Source organism: Citrus clementina, unplaced genomic scaffold, assembly GCF_000493195.1.
Source record: "Citrus clementina cultivar Clemenules unplaced genomic scaffold, Citrus_clementina_v1.0 scaffold_1, whole genome shotgun sequence".
Lineage (NCBI taxonomy): Eukaryota > Viridiplantae > Streptophyta > Magnoliopsida > Sapindales > Rutaceae > Citrus > Citrus x clementina.
This window is the reverse complement of record NW_006263303.1, coordinates 15405075-15413313: the sequence shown is the minus strand read 5'-3', so window position 1 is coordinate 15413313 and position 8239 is coordinate 15405075.

Here is an 8239-nt window from a genome sequence, read left to right as displayed (position 1 = left end):
AAAAAATCAGCTTAAAATGTAAAACCCAACCCTTTTAATGATGAATACACCCTAAAATGGCCTAAACTATGTGCTATAACACTTAGTTTTAGGCCCAAATGGATCTAAAAACTTACCTCAGTCCTAGAATTGATTCCTATTTGATCACCAATTTCTATTTATGTGCAAGTAATCAGCATTCAACCACAACTCCTTTTGCATCAAATATACTCCTAAAAAGGCTAAAAACCTTATGCTACAACCTTTGGTTTTAGGCCCCAATTGTGCATAAAACCTCATTCTGGCCTCAAAATAGACTCTCATTTGATCATGCGGTCTCATTTAGTCAATTTCCAATACATGCAAAATATTAGCCTGAAATTTTTAAAATTCAAACCTGAACCGCTTCTACCATGAATAAGCCCTCGAAAAGACCATAAAATGTGTGCTATCACTTTTGGTTCTAGGCTCAAATGGTCTTATAAGCTCTCTTGGGCCTTCATAATCAACTTCTATTTATTCATCTAGTCTCATTTCACTAGTGCCTTACTTGCCAAAGAGTTTCAAGCATCCAACAAGTTCTTGATAATCTTCATGAATTTTTTTTGAAAATTATTGAGAAATAATTCTTTCACTCTCGTAAAAATGTTGTAAAACCTTACCCGAGCATCAAAATCAACTTTTTTTTTATCCTGCTGTCTTGTCAACCAACATTTACGTGTGTACAAAAAATCTACCCAAAATTCAACACTCAGCCTCTTCAAATACGAATACACTTCTAAAAGGCCTAGAACCATGGCTGTAGGCTTCAGTTTTAGGCCCAAATTTCGTAAAACCTCACTGAGCCTCAGAATTGGCTCCTATTTGATATCATGCTTTATCTCACCAATTTCTACGTGTGTGTAAAAGGTAAACCTAAAAGCAACCCTCAACTCCTTCAATGGCAAAAATGCCCCTAAAAAGGCCTAAAATAATGTATTATAGCCTTTGGTTATGGGCTTAAATGGGTACTAAACATTACTTTGGGCCTCACAATCAATTCTAAATTAATCTCGTGGTCTTGTCTTGCCAATGTCTATGCCTTCCAGAGAGTTTCAAGTAATCCAATAAGTTCTCCATGATATTCAAGATTTTTTTTCAATAATTTCTAGAAAATTATTCCTATGGTCTTGTAAAGACCTTGTAAATACTCACCCGGACATTAAAATAGACTTGAATTGACCATCTGGTCTCGTCCCTCCAATGCCTATGTGCAAGAAAAAAATCATCTCAAAATTCAATCTCAAACTCATTTAATAGTAAATGTGCCCCTAAGGATGCAAAAAATTATGTGTCGTAGCCATCAATTATGGGTTTAAATGGGCTTAAAACATTGGCCAAGCCTTAAAATCAACTATTGCTAGATCTTAAGGTCTCATCTGGCTAATATCTACTTGTGTGCAAAATATCAACTCGAAATTCAACCAAAAACCCCTTAAATAGCGAATAATCCCTAAAAGGCCCCAAATAGTCTACTATAGCTTTTATTTGTGGGTCAAAATGGTCACAGAACTTCACTTCACCTCATAATCAACTCTTATTTGTTTGTATGGCTTTGTTTTGCTAATGCCAATCCTTCTCAAAGAATTGTAAGTCAATCCAACAAGTTCTCGATAATTTTTACCAATTATTTGAAAATTACCATAAAATTATTCTTGCAGTCTTGTAAAGGCCTTGCAAATCCTCAACCAATCCTTGAAATCAACTTTTGTTTTGATCTCTCACCAATGTCAATGTGCATTAAAAAAAATCAGCTCAAAATTCAACCTAAACTCCTTTAACCATGAATATGCCCTAAAAAGGCTTAGAATCATGTGCAATAATAGCCTTTGGTTCTGGGCTCAAATAGCATAGAACCTCCCTAGGCCTCAAAATCTTACTCTTGATTTATCTTGCGATCTTGTCTCACTAATTTCTATGTACACATAAAAAATAAGTCCAAAATCCAACCCACAACTCTTTCAATGGGAAATATACTGGTGAAAAAGGCCCAAATAGTCTAGTATGGCAAATATGCCCTAAAAGGTATGGGCCTAAATGTCGTAAAACTTCACCTGTGCCTTATAATCAACTCTTATTTGTTTGTATGGCTTTGTTTTGCCAGTGTCAATGCTTCCTAAAATGTTTCGGTCCAATTTTTACCAATTACTGTAAAATTATTCTTATTGTCTCATAAAGACCATGTAAATCCTCACTAAATCCTCGAAATCAACTTTTGTTTTAATCTCTCACCAATGTTAACGTGCATTCAAAAAAATCAACTCAAAATTCAACTTGAACTCTTTTAACTGCAAATATGCCTTAAAAAGCTATAGAACCATGTGTGATAGCCTTTAGTTCTAGGCCCAAATAGCGTAAAGCCTCACTTAAGCCTTTGGAATCTACTCTAATTTGATCATGTGATCTTGTCTCATCAATTTTTATGTACGTACAAAAAATAGTGCAAAGTCCAACCCCCAAATCCTTCAATGATGAATATGCCCATGAAAAGACCTAGAATGTGTGCTATAACATTTTAGCCCAAATGGTTATAGAACCTTACAGGGCCTTAGGTCGACTGCCGTTTGATCTCTGGTCTCATCTCACTTGTTTTTATGCCTTCCAAAAGAGTTTTAGATGAATCCAACAAGCTCTCAAGAAAATTTTCAAAAGTTATTGTAAAATTACTCAAGTAGTCTTGTAAAGACATCATAAAACCTCAGTTGTGTGGCGCCTCGTAGGAATATAGGCACAGTGCCTACCTTCGATGCCTCATCACAGACACCAACGGTACCAAAGTACTGTTCTAGCACAAAAAGTAAGTTGTCCACAATAATGACATTCCGAGTGCAATCATAGGCATTAGGCTTTGGCACGTCAATGAGACGCACATCACTCAAGCTTGTGAAAGCCAGGCTAGAAGTGAGTGTGTGCTTGTACCCAGCCTAATTCAAGCAGACTTCCTCCACTTCTATATAGATCACTTGTAACTCCTCTTACACGAAGCTATAGAGTTTAAGCAACTCATCATAAAATGATTGAAACTCCCCATGAGGGTGTTAGCTTGGTCTTAGAAGAGATCCTCAGTGTCTACTGTAAATTTAACATACTCTCCCACAAGACCATAGACCATTTCCTCTAAACTTTCGAGGGTGTCATGTGCAGTGGACATGAAAGTTTCAAACATGGCAGTACGAGGCTCCAAGGCTTTGATGGAAGGAACCTTGGACTTACTGTGTGACTTTACTTCCATAAGTCCCTCCTCATGACTATAAGTTGGCTCTAATGGCTCTACACTAATAACATCCTCTTATAATGTGCTAGAAGTCTGAGAGTTGGCCATTGCTCTAACATGAGCTAGATTACATGGGTGCAAACCTTAGCAATGATACCACTTGTCACCAAATTAGTGTTTTCGTATTAACTCGTACGACATTTAGAAAACATATAGGAAAAATCAAAATTCTCAAACTAGCTAAGCAAAGATGACTATAGAAAAGCCAGAGAGAAAAGAGAGCAACATAGCTAAAGAGAATTTTATTACTCAAAAGGGAGAATATAAAACAGCTTTATGATTATGTTTGAGTTGCTTGTACTTGATGTGTGGTGTATGGAAAATGGAAAGTGTCATACCCTATATATAGGGAGCCTTGCCTATTCTAAAGTTTTTCATGGAACTTGTGCAACTTGCCAAAATATCTAGAAATTTACAAGTATGCACATGTGTAGAAAATTTTAGATATATACAAGTTATTAAGATGTGCTAGGGTGTATTGAGAAATTCTAAAATCGAGCCAGTTAGCACATTTGACTCTGATTTAGACTACTAAACTTGAAAATTTAGGCTGCTCATTACTTACCGCACCTCGGCTTGCCTTTTAAGATATCTCGAGTTACCAATTCAACCTCCTCTATTGGAAAATTTGAGCAGCCCGTGATAATGTGAATGTGGTCTTTTCCTGATCCTTTAAGGCTATAGGAATGATAATAGCCTCAGTAGCGATCAAGAATGTAGTAGAAAAGGTATCCTGCTAGAGGATTTAATCTAAAAATGGAAGAGGAAAATTGTCTTTTCTTGTGGTATCATTTAATTTTTTATCATCAATGCACATGCACCAATTAGATAGGACTTCTGCTAGGATATACTCATTTGTTTTCATTTTTCACAACAGTTGGTCCAAATGGTACTACTTGTGTTGAACTTACCTATTTATTGTCAGAGATATGATAGGTATTCCTATATTTAGTAGTTTAAGGACCTAGCTCTTTACCCCTTCTTGCATATAAGGGTTTAGGCTTCTTTGCGGTTAATGGGTTGTTTTGGTGTTTTCTTATAAGTGTATTTTATGTGTGCAAATTATAGGATTATTGCACTTTATGTTCTTCAAGGTCCAACCAAATGCAGCTTTGTACTTCTTTAAAGCAGTCAATAGCTTACATTCTTAAAGTTTGCAGATCTCATATGTATACATACTTTAGTTCTTCTAGTAAAAGCTTTAATTCAAGCTTGAGTGCTTTTTCTTCCTTTGCCTCCTTAAGTTATCTCTTGCCTTCATGGTTTAATTGGCTCTTGTCATCTTTAGGTACCCACGAAAAATCAAGTGTAGAGCATATATTAGCAGTACTACATCCCAATTTCTTACTTGATACAAATAAACTAGAAAAATAAATTTCCATAGAATTTGTAGAAATCTTATCATGCATGTGTTCCTTAATGATTGGATAAATGAGTTCAATTTCCTCATTCTCACTATCTTCATCTTCTTTGTTACGAGGTCATTTACACACATTGAATACATTGAGTTCCAATGTCATTTGTTGAAAGATAGATTCATTACTCAATTTTTGCAATTAATCAAAGCATTAGTAGTGGCTAGAAATGATCGACTAATATGATAGGTATTGTGCAAATTTTATTATACTTGGAAGAGCACGAATCTATTATAGTATAAATTTGTGGTGAAGAGTGTCAATCCTACGAGTATGCACAAGGTTAATTTTATAAGTGTGTATATGAGTTGGTTGCAAGTGATTTTTTTTTATTTTAAAATAAAATGGTGGAAATGAATTAAAGATGAAAACAATGCAAATGAACGCTTAAGTCTCTGTATTCAGACTCAACATTTCACTATTAACTTAATAGTTCCTTTTGAGTTCCAATTAATTCATGAGGAGGATATTTCGACTCCTCAAAATCCTCACTCTAATAAATATAGTATCAAACGCTCAGTGTGCCAGAGGGTAATGATCTCCAATAAGTGTGGTTTCAAGAACACAATATGCCAGACGATAATAATCCTTATTTTGACAACATGGCAAGATCGTCCATTAAATATCTTAGACGCACTCTTTGTCGATACTAAGTCAAGACGGCCTATAAAATATTATAGGGGAATTTCTCTCAAATAAATATAGTACTAAGTGGTCAATGTACTAGACAATTATAGGGAGCCGATATACCATGCAAAATCTAGACAAGATATATTATCAGTCGACAATGAGACAAAATAACCATATAAAATAGAGAAAAAAAGAAAATAAACTTACCTAATTAAATCCATTGATCATGATGAGGCTTCACCCTCAACACAAGCTTGAAACTAAATTAGCCATGTGGCAAGTTTTGATTGGTCGGGTCACATCATCAGTCAACACCACATCAGCATTTTGATCCAATAAGATGCTGCCACATCATCAGTCAACGCTACATCAGTATTTTGGTCCAATAGCATCCCGCCACATCATTTGTCCACGCCATATCATCAGTTAATGACAAATCATTAGTCCAATAGGATGCTGACACGTCATCAGTCAATGTCACGTGATCGTGTCATATATGTGAATAGTGTTGTACTTGTGAATAGTACCATACATATTTTTATACATATCGTAAGGTTTTCGACCAGTCTGAGTTCAAAAATGTCATTTGTTTTGTTGTTCGACTTCTCGTTAATCGTGAAATGACCAAAATATCCCAAAATACATAAAAAAACTTAAATTATAATAAAACACAGATAATAAAGGCTTCGAGGATTTAAACACAAAAAAGTGGAAATGTTAGTGAGACTTGGAGTATAAAATGACAATTTTGCCCTGTACAAATATGCATTTTCCAGTACTCAATAATTGGAATATTTTTGCATTTATTAGCAAATGGTTTAGTTTCCAAAACAACAAAATCCACAAGATATATGAATTTATCGACTTAGACAAATATATCTTTAATTATCCCTTTCAGTGTCTTAATCGACCTAATAGTAAGTAAAATAATACTAGAGGTCGGTTTTCACTTACCAAGATTAGGTTTTCGATACACTAAATAAGGAAGGAAACTAACATTAGTACTAAGATCAAGTAAAGCATGTTTAATTATATGATCTCTAATAATGCAAGAATTAGTTAGAATACCAAGATCCTTGTATATTAAAGCATTATCAGTTGAGAGAATAGAACTTACCAGTTATGCTAGAAAACCTTTTTTTTACACCTTATTGTCGTAGGCCGCTCATTTTTTTCCCCAAAAAAGGCTAAATTAGTGCCACTGATGTGCTTAGAAACGAGCCAAGTGTGTTAAGCAATGGCTCGTTCGAGTCTCCAAGTCTGAGATCCCAAATCCAAGCCTAAGTGTGCTAGCTTGGCCCAATTTTGGAATGTTCTAGCACACTCTAGCACTTGTACATATCTAGAATCTTCCACACTTGTCTACACTTGTAAAATATCTAGATATTTAGGCAACTTGTGCAACTTGCACGGAACTCTTTAGACCTAGGTTGATATATAAATAGGCCTTGGCACTTGCCATTTTGGCATTAAAATCTCAAGCAACTCCAGCACTCTTGTAGAGCTTTCTTGTATTTTTCTATTTTGAGTAATAAAATTATATTTGGCCTTATTGCTCTTTCTTCTCTCTAGCATTCTTGCAAGCATCTTACTTGGCTAGCTTGAGAAGTTCTATAGATTTACTTAGCAAATTTTGTACGGGAAGTTGTCCAAATGCTGCACAGGTTGCTATACAAAATACTTATCTCGTGACAAGTGGCATTAGAGCTAAGGTTTGCACCCATGCAATCTAACTCACGAGCAATGACCAATCCTTCTATTCCTAGCACAACAGAAGAAGACATTGGCGGTGTGGAGCCACTGAAGCCAACTCGTCGCCGTAAGGAGGGACGCACGGAGGTAAAGTCCCACATGAAATACTAACTAAGCAACCGAAGAGGGGGGTGAATTGAGTTTTTAAAATTTAAACTAAGCAAACCACATAACAATTTAATCTAATGTCGTAATGGAATAAAAAACAATAAATTCAATATAGCACAATAATAAGAGAGTAAGGGAAGATAAAACAAACACAATGATTTTTATGTGGTTCGGCAATCCCCGCCTACGTCCACTCCTCCAAGCTCACTTGGTTTGAAGATTTCACTATCCAAGCCTCCCAAGGTTTCAAGTTCTTTACAATTGACTTCCAAGGTGTCAATGGACCTTTACAATCAAGAGATTATCTTCACAATCTCTTCACCCCAAGTGTTTCACACACTTATACACTTACAATTTGATGAGAAAACAAAATTACAACAAACAACTCTCTTTTAGAGTGGATATACAAATGATAGCTCAATGAAGATTTAATCTTTGATGATTTGGGAAATTGAAGCTCAATATATGTTGTGTGCACTTGTTTATACTTGCAATGATTCCCAAAAATGAATTGGATTTGAGTTTATGTAGTTTGAGCCCAAAAATTAGCCGTTATAAACTTTTTGATGATAACCAACTTGCCACTTTGTAAATCCGGTTAGCCGCTTTTATGTTACCGTTACAACAAACATTTAAATTTTAGAGCATCAGGCATGCTGCTTTCAGAATCGGGTAGCCGCTTTCATTCCAGAAAGCTACTGCCAAAAATCCTGTCTACCGCTTATCAAATCCGGTTAGCCACTTGCTACAATGACTGCTATAGTGAATTATTTTTTAAAATTATAATTTTAACCCAAAACTTTATAGAATTAAACTATGGCCCAAAAAGTCATAAAACATTTACAAATGTCCAATTCAGAATTTCTAAATAATACTTATTGTTTCCAAAACTTTTTGAAATTATGATATTACCCAAAACACTATGAAACTTTTCAAATTAGTCCTTCTCTAGAATTTAAAGCAATACTTGTTGATTTCAAAGTTTTCAAAACTCTTTCAATTAGACTATAAACTTGAAAAACACCTAATTTCATAAAATTAT